The following is an 8,418-nucleotide window of genomic DNA, read 5'->3' as shown; positions in this document are numbered from 1 at the left end:
CCATGGCATACCAATGGTGCAAAATTTGCAACAAAGGAGAGGAAAATGTGGGTAATGCAAGATAGTATAAGTTCATATCAATGCAAGAGAAGTACAAGTATCATAAAAGATTAGCATTGATTTAAATAATGTTACCCAATCAGAATAAAACAAGTCATAAACACTAAAATAATACCAGAAAAGATATAACAGTTGAATAAGAACATTTGAACACCAATGGTAAAATAATAAATTTAGAAAAGAAAATAAAAATATACAAAATTAAAATGCAATGAATGAAAGTATGCAAATAAATAAAATAAAATAAAAGATAAGAAGAATGAGAAGGGAAAGAAATAAAGTAAGAAAGAAAGAAGAAAGAAGAAAAGATAGAAGAAATTAGGATTGGGGAAGAAAAGATAAGATAATTGGCTGATCTGGATAAGCTGTGCGGCGCAAGCGACGCGGACACGTGGGGGACATGGTCGCGCGGATAGCGCTTCTATGAAATGACGCGGACGCGTCATCCACGCGGTCGCGTGGATCGATCTGTGCCATTAGCGCGAGGGCAGCCGCGCGGTCGCGTAACTTTCTGTTTGAAGCTCATATTGCCAAATTTTAGGGTGACGCGGTCGCGTGGGGGACGCGATCGCGTGGTTGACCAATATTGGGATATGACGCAGACGCGTGGGGCACGCGTTCGCGTGGTAAGGTCTGGGCGTCTAGCGCCAGTCCAGCATCACTCCAGCTCATCTTTCGGCCATACACCCTTTTGACGTCGATTTTCAGGTCACGCGGTCGCGTGGGAGGCCAATGTTCCCACCTGACGCGGTCGCGTGGGGTCAAATTATGCTAAAGGCGCGCCTCCAGCCATGCTCTCGCGTGACTCTCTGTTCGTTTTCTTTTCTTCCCATTGCACTAGTGACGCGGACGCGTCAGCGACGCTGCCGCATCGCGTGCGTGCTTTTTTTTTTTAATCTGAAAAATGCAGAATGAAGTGTTAATATGAATGTGATGCAAAAACTCCAGGTTCAATATAATAAAATAAAATAAAACTCAAAAACAAATAAAACTAAATAAAAATGAAAAAAAAAAGAACGATCAAACCATGGTGGGTTGTCTCCCACCTAGCACTTTTAGTTAGAGTCCTTAAGTTGGACATTTGGTGAGCTCCCTGTTATGGTGGCTTATGCTTGTATTCATCCAGGAATCTCCATCAATGTTTGTGATTCCAATGGCCTCCGGGGTCTCAAACTAGGCACAGAAAGCCTTCAAGTAAGTTAAAGCAAATGACAAGGCCCCAAGAGTGTTGATTGCCAAAATGAATTCCGGGGTCCCAAATCTTGCTTTTGCACCCGTCTTCTTGTTGATCATCATGATTCCATCCGGGTGGTAGGCAATCTGAATTCTCACTAAAGCGGCCAAACAACTTCCTAGACCCATTCAGTGGAGCTTTACACCAACCTTTACATTTAAACTTTAAGCTTCCAACCATAATGAACCTTGCAGGACAATTCTTACCACTGACCATCTTCCTCTTACTCTTAATGCCACAAAGAGCTCTAAGTTGACCATTCGTCTCCAGTAGCCCATATTCAAGTGGGATCAGAAAGTTAAGGGATATGAATTTTACCCACTTGAATGTTGTGAAGGATAATGGCAACTTAGAGGGAGGAGTCTCCAATAACTTTGGCAAGGTGATTTCAAGCTCCACTCCCTTGTGCTCTTTGACAACTTCCACCTCTTTGCAAACTTCTTTAATTTCAACCTCTTCCTCTTGGTAGCTTTTCTCCAATTCAATATCTTCTTTATTGCTTACCGAGGGCATGGGAGGCTGTGCTTCTTCTTCTTTAATCTCTATCTCTTGATCGACCTCTTCCAAGTCCTTAGTCATGATATGCATTGGAGGTTGTACACCCTCCTCAGCATCAATTTCAATTGCCTTGGAAGGAGGTTTTATAACCTGACTTTCCCATGGAGGTTCAGCATCTCCTAAGTCTTCAACCACTTCTTCCTCTGCAACTATTATGGCTTCCTCCACTTGTTCCAATACAAAGCCATGTTCCTCATTGTCCACCGAAGTTTCTAGTGTCTCCTTCATGCTTTGCTCTTCTTTTGATTCTCCACATGTAGCCATGGGAGTTCTTTAAGTTCTCAGATATTGGGAAGCTATTATATTTACTAACTCGCCTAAGGCGGTCGCGAAATTTAGCACACTCTTATTCATCCTTTCTTGCCTTTGAAGAATAACACGAAGTCTGTCATACATTGGAGGTTGGGGTGGATATGAAGATTCATTGGTTGGGAGAGAGGGTTCATAATAGGAAGGTGGTTCATCTTGATAATGATATGGAGATGGTGAATATTGAGGTGGTGGTTCATGAGAGTAGTTGTGTTGGAAAGGTGGTGGTTCTGGTATAGTTCATTTGGCTCATAAGGTGGTTGGTATGGTGGATACGGATTAGGGTCATATGGAGGTGATTGGCGGAAAGGGACTTGTGAGTATGGTGGTCCAAAGTCATGTTGAGGAAAGGGTTCATAGGCATATGGTGGTGGTTGTTGATAGTCCATTGGAGGTGGTTGTCGCCAAGAGGGTTGATCAAATCCTTATGGCTCTTCCCATCTTTGATTGTTCCAACCTTGATGCCTGTTCTCATTGTAATTTCTTCTGCCTGCAACATAATTGTAACCAGACTCATAGTCAAAGGGGTGAGAGTTCATAGTAGTAGGAGAAAATAAAAATAAAAACTAATAAAAAAAATATTTTGAAAAAGATATGATTTTTGAAAAAGGATAAGAAAAGATTTTGAAAAAGATATGATTTTAAAAAAAATATTTGATTTTTAAAAATAAGAATGATAAGAAATATTTTTTTTAAATATTTACAATAACCAATAATAAGGCACACGTTTGCAATTCCCCGGCAACGGCGCCATTTTGATGAGAGAACTTTTGCGTGGTCTAGAAATTTGCAGATAAATCCTCGTTGCAAGTATAGTTTCTAAACCTTCAAAAGTCCTTTCATACAAACGTTTTGGTTGTCACAAGTAACAAACCCCTTTAAAATTGATAACCGAGTATTTAAACCTCAGGTCGTCTTCTCAAGGAATTGCAGGGAGGTATGTTCTTATTATTGGTAATGAGTCTTGTAAATTGGGGGTTTTTTAATGTATAAGATAAAAAGCAAGAATAGTAAATGGAAAGAAAGTAATATTGTATTAAATTAAATAAATAATAAAACTTTTGGCAAGGTATAAGAACTGGAAGTCCTATCCTGGTTATCCTTATCAATTGTAATGAGAATTGGATTTTTCTCCCACTTTGTTAACCTCTAACTATGAAGGTAAGTTAAGTGGATTAATTAATTCTGATTCCTCAGATCCTAGTCTTTCCTTGGGAAAGGCTAGAGTTATTGAAACTCGAATTAATTCTTGAAGAATTACAATTTTCAATCAACAATGAGTTTGATAACTCAAGAGTCACCCATTATTTAACCAAAGCCAAAAGGGAAAATATCCAAATTAAATTAAAAGTATTCATATAAATAAAGCAAAGCAAAATTAAATATGAAAAAACCTCGAATTGCATTAACAAAAGAAATCAAATCTAACATGGATATTCATAAATTAAATTGAGAAAATAAATAAAAAGAACATTTCCCTGATTGAGAGGCACTCCTAAAACTAAGAGAAATCCTAAATCCTAATCCTAAGAGAGAGGAGAGAACCTCTCTCTCTAAAAACTACATCTACTCCTAAAATTGTGAATGTGAAAGCTTGTTTTTGAATGGATGCATTTCCCTGCTTTATAGCCTCTAATCTGTGTTTTCTGAGTCACAAACTGGGTCGAAAACAGCCCAGAAATCGTTGGAGAAGAAATCTGCCACGCTGATTTTTGTAACTGCGACGCGTCCGCGTGGATGACGCGTTCGCGTTACCTAGCGTCAGAGAAACTATGGAATATTATATATCAAATCGAAGCCCCGGACGTTAGCTTTCTAACGCAACTGAAACCGTGTCATTTGGACCTCTGTAGCTAAAGTTATAGCCATTTGAGTGCAAAGAGGTCAGGCTGGACAGCTTAGCAATTTCTCCAACTTCTTGTATTCCTTCCATTTTTGCATGCTTCCTTTCCATCCTCTGAGCCATTCCTGCCCTGTAATCTCTAAAATCACTTAACACACATATCAAGGCATCTAATGGTAATAAGAGAGGATTTAAACATAGGGAACTTAAGGCCAAAGAAGCATGTTTTCAATCAAAGCACATAATTAGGAAGGTAAATGTAAAACCATGCAAATAGTATGAATAAGTAGGTAAAGAGTTGATAAAACCACTCAATTGAGCACAAGATAAACCATAAAATAGTGGTTTATCAGAGCTCTGCTGTGTTTTGATGAATTAATGCAATTACTACAGTTTTCCATTCAATCATGCTTACTTCTATTCTAAGATATTCACTCGTACTTCAACTTGATGAATGTGATGATCTGTGACACTCATCACCATTCTCAACCTATGAACGCGTGCCTGACAACCACCTCCGTTCTACCGTAGACTGAGTGATTATCTCTTAGCCTCCTAGTTCAGATCAGAGTCTTCGTGGTATAAGCTAGAATCAATTGGCAGCATTCTTAAGATCCGGAACGTCTAAACCTTGTCTGTGGTATTTTGAGTAGGATCTAGGATAGGATGACTGTGACGAGCTTCAAACTCATAAGTGCTGGGCGTAGTGACAGACGCAAAAGGATCAACGGATCCTATTCCAGCATGAGTGAGAACCGACAGATGATTAGCCGTGCGGTGACAGCGCATTTGGACCATTTTCACTGAGAGGACGGATGGTAGCCATTGACAACGGTGATCCACCAACATATAGCTTGCCATGGAAGGAGCCTTGCGTGCGTGAAGAAGAAGACAGTAGGAAAGCAGAGATTCAGATGACAAAGCATCTCCAAAACCTCAACCTGTTCTCCATTATTGCATAACAAGTATTTATTTCATGTTCTTTTACTTTTTACAATTAAATCTGAGAATTATTGATATCCTGACTAAGAGTTACAAGATAACCATAGCTTGCTTCAAGCCGACAATCTCCGTGGGATTGACCCTTACTCACGTAAGGTATTACTTGGACGACCCAGTGCACTTGCTGGTTAGTTGTGCGGAGTTACAAAAGTGTGATTGTAATTTCGTGCACCAAGTTTTTAGCGCCGTTGCCGGGGATTGTTCGAGTTTGGACAACTGACGGTCTATCTTGTTGCTTAGATTTATTTTTTTGTTGGTTTAGAGTCACTAAAATTGAGTCTTTTATTTGAGTTAGTTTCATATTTTAAGTTTGGTGTCAATTGCATGCTTTTATTTTTTTTAATTTTTCGAATTTGCATGTTCTTAGTTCTTTCTTGATCTTTAAAAATTCTAAGTTTGGTGTCTTCTTTGTGTTTTCTTTTAAATTTTCGAAAATTTGTGTTTGATTTTCTAAAAATTTTAAGTTTGGTGTCCCTTGTGCTTTTATTTACTTAAAAATTTTTCAAAAATTTGTTCTTGGTGTTCATCTTGATCTTCAAAGTGTTCTTGGTGTTCTGGTGCACGAAATTGCGATAATCAACAATGGCGCCAAAGACTTGGTGCTCTCAAACGTGAATCACACTTTGTCACAACTTCGCACAACAAACCAGCAAGTGCACTGTGTCGTCCAAGTAATAAACCTTACGTGAGTAAGGGTCGATCCCACGGAGATTGTCGGCTTAAAGCTAGCTATGGTCACCTTGTAAATATCAGTCAGGCAGATTCAAATGGTTTTGGTGAATTGATAATAAAAATATAAATAGAACGTAAATTAAAGATAGAGATACTTATGTAATTCATCAATGAGAGTTTCAGATAAGCGTATGGAGATGCTTAGTTCCTTCTGAATCTCTGCTTTCCTATTGCTGTCATCCAATCCTTCATACTCCTTTCTATGGCAAGCTGTATGTTAGGCATCACCGTTGTCAATGGCTACATCCTATCCTCTCAGTGAAAATGGTCCAATGCACTGTCACTGCATGGCTAATCATCTGTCGGTTCTCGATCATGCTGGAATAGGATCCATTGATCCTTTTGCGTCTATCACTACGCCCAGCACTCGCGAGTTTGAAGCTCGTCGCAGCCATCCCTTCCCAGATCCTACTCGGAATACCACAGACAAGGTTTAGACTTTCCGGATCTCAAGAATGGCCATCCATGGATTCTAACTTATACCACGAAGACTCTGATTAAGGAATCCCAGAGATACTCATTCAATCTAAGGTAGAACGGAAGTGGTTGTCAGGCACGCGTTCATAGGTTGGGAATGATGATGAGTGTCACGATCATCACATTCATATTAAGGTGCGAATGAATATCTTAGAATCGGAATAAGCTTGAATTGAATAGAAAAATAATAGTACTTTGCAATAATTCATGAGAAACAGCAGAGCTCCACACCTTAATCTATGGTGTGTAGAAACTCTACCGTTGAAAATACATAAGAACAAGGTCCAGGCATGGCCGAATGGCCAGCCCCCAAAACGTGATCAAAGGATTAAAAGACAATCCAAAGATGTAAATACAATATTAAAAAGTCCTATTTATACTAACTAGTTACTAGGGTTTACAGAAACGAGTAAATGGTGCAGAAATCCACTTCCGAGGCCCACTTAGTGTGTGCTTGGGCTGAGCATTGAGCTTTACATGTGTAGAGGCTTCTCTTAGAGTTGAATGCCAGTTTGTAACCTGTTTCTGGCATTTAACTCCACTTTGCAACCTGTTTCTGGCGTTTAACTCCAGAATGCAACATGGAACTGGCGTTGAACACCAGTTTGCATTGTCTAAACTCGAGCAAAGTATGAACTATTATATATTTATGGAAAGCCCTGTATGTCTACTTTCCAACGCAATTGAGAGTGCACCATTTGGAGTTCTGTAGCTCAAGATAATCCACTTTGAGTGCAGGGAGGTCAGAATCCAACAGCATCTGCAGTCCTTCCTCAACCCCTGAATCTGATTTTTGCTCAAGTCCCTCAATTTCAGCCAGAAAATACCTAAAATCACAGAAAAACACACAAACTCATAGTAAAGTCCAAAAATGTGATTTTTATTTAAAAACTAATAAAAATATAATAAAAACTAATTAAATCATACTAAAAACTATGTAAAAATAATGCCAAAAAGCGTATAAATTATCCGCTCATCACAACACCAAACTTAAATTGTTGCTTGTCCCCAAGTAACTGAAAATCAAATAGGATAAAAAGAAGAGAACATACTATAAATTCCAAAATATCAATGAAACTTAGCTCCAATCAGATGAGCGGGACTTGTAGCTTTTTGCCTCTTGAATAGTTTTGGCATCTCACTTTATCCTTTGAAGTTCAGAATGATTGGCATCTATAGGAACTTAGAATTCAGATAGTGTTATTGATTCTCCTAGTTCAGTATGTTGATTCTTGAACACAGCTACTTTATGAGTCTTGGTCGTGGCCCTAAGCACTTTGTTTTCCAGTATTACCACCGGATACATAAATGCCACAGACACATAACTGGGTGAACCTTTTCAGATTGTGACTCAGCTTTGCTAAAGTCCCCAATTAGAGGTGTCCAGGGTTCTTAAGCACACTCTTCTTTTTTGCTTTGGACCTTGACTTTAACCGCTCAGTCTCAAGTTTTCACTTGACACCTTCACGCCACAAGCACATGGTTAGGGACAGCTTGGTTTAGCCGCTTAGGCCATGATTTTATTCCTTTAGGCCCTCCTATCCACTGATGCTCAAAGCCTTGGATCCTTTTTATTTACCCTTGCCTTTTGGTTTTAAGGGCTATTGGCTTTTTGCTCTTGCCTTTTGGTTTAAAGAGCTTTTGCCTTTTTCTGCTTGCTTTTTCTTTTTCTTTTTTTTCGCTATTTTTCTCTTTTTTTCTTTTTTTTTTCTCGCAAGCTTTTGTATTCACTGCTTTTTCTTGCTTCAAGAATCATTTTTATGATTTTTCAGATCTTCAAATAACATTTCTCCTTTTTTCTTATTCTTCAAGAGCCAACATATTTAGCATTCATAAACCACAATATCAAAAGACATATGCACTGTTCAAGCATTCATTCAGAAAACAAAAAGTATTGTCACCACATCAAAATAATTAAACTAGTTTCAAGGATGAATTTGAAACCATGTACTTCTTGTTCTTTTGTTTTTAGAATATTTTTTCATTTAAGAGAGGTGACGGATTCATAGGACATTCATAACTTTAAGGCATAGACACTTAGATACTAGTGATGATATAGTAAAGACACAAACATAAATAAAACATAAAGCTCAAAAAATCGAAAAACAGTAAAATAAAAAGACAAGAAAATTAAGGAATGAGTCCACCTTAGTGAGGGTGGCGTCTTCCTCTTCTTGAAGAACCAATGGTACTTTTGAGCTCC

This window comes from Arachis ipaensis, chromosome B5 (genome assembly GCF_059453495.1).
Source record: "Arachis ipaensis isolate K30076 ecotype BB chromosome B5, ASM5945349v1, whole genome shotgun sequence".
Lineage (NCBI taxonomy): Eukaryota > Viridiplantae > Streptophyta > Magnoliopsida > Fabales > Fabaceae > Arachis > Arachis ipaensis.
This window is presented reverse-complemented; position numbering follows the sequence as displayed.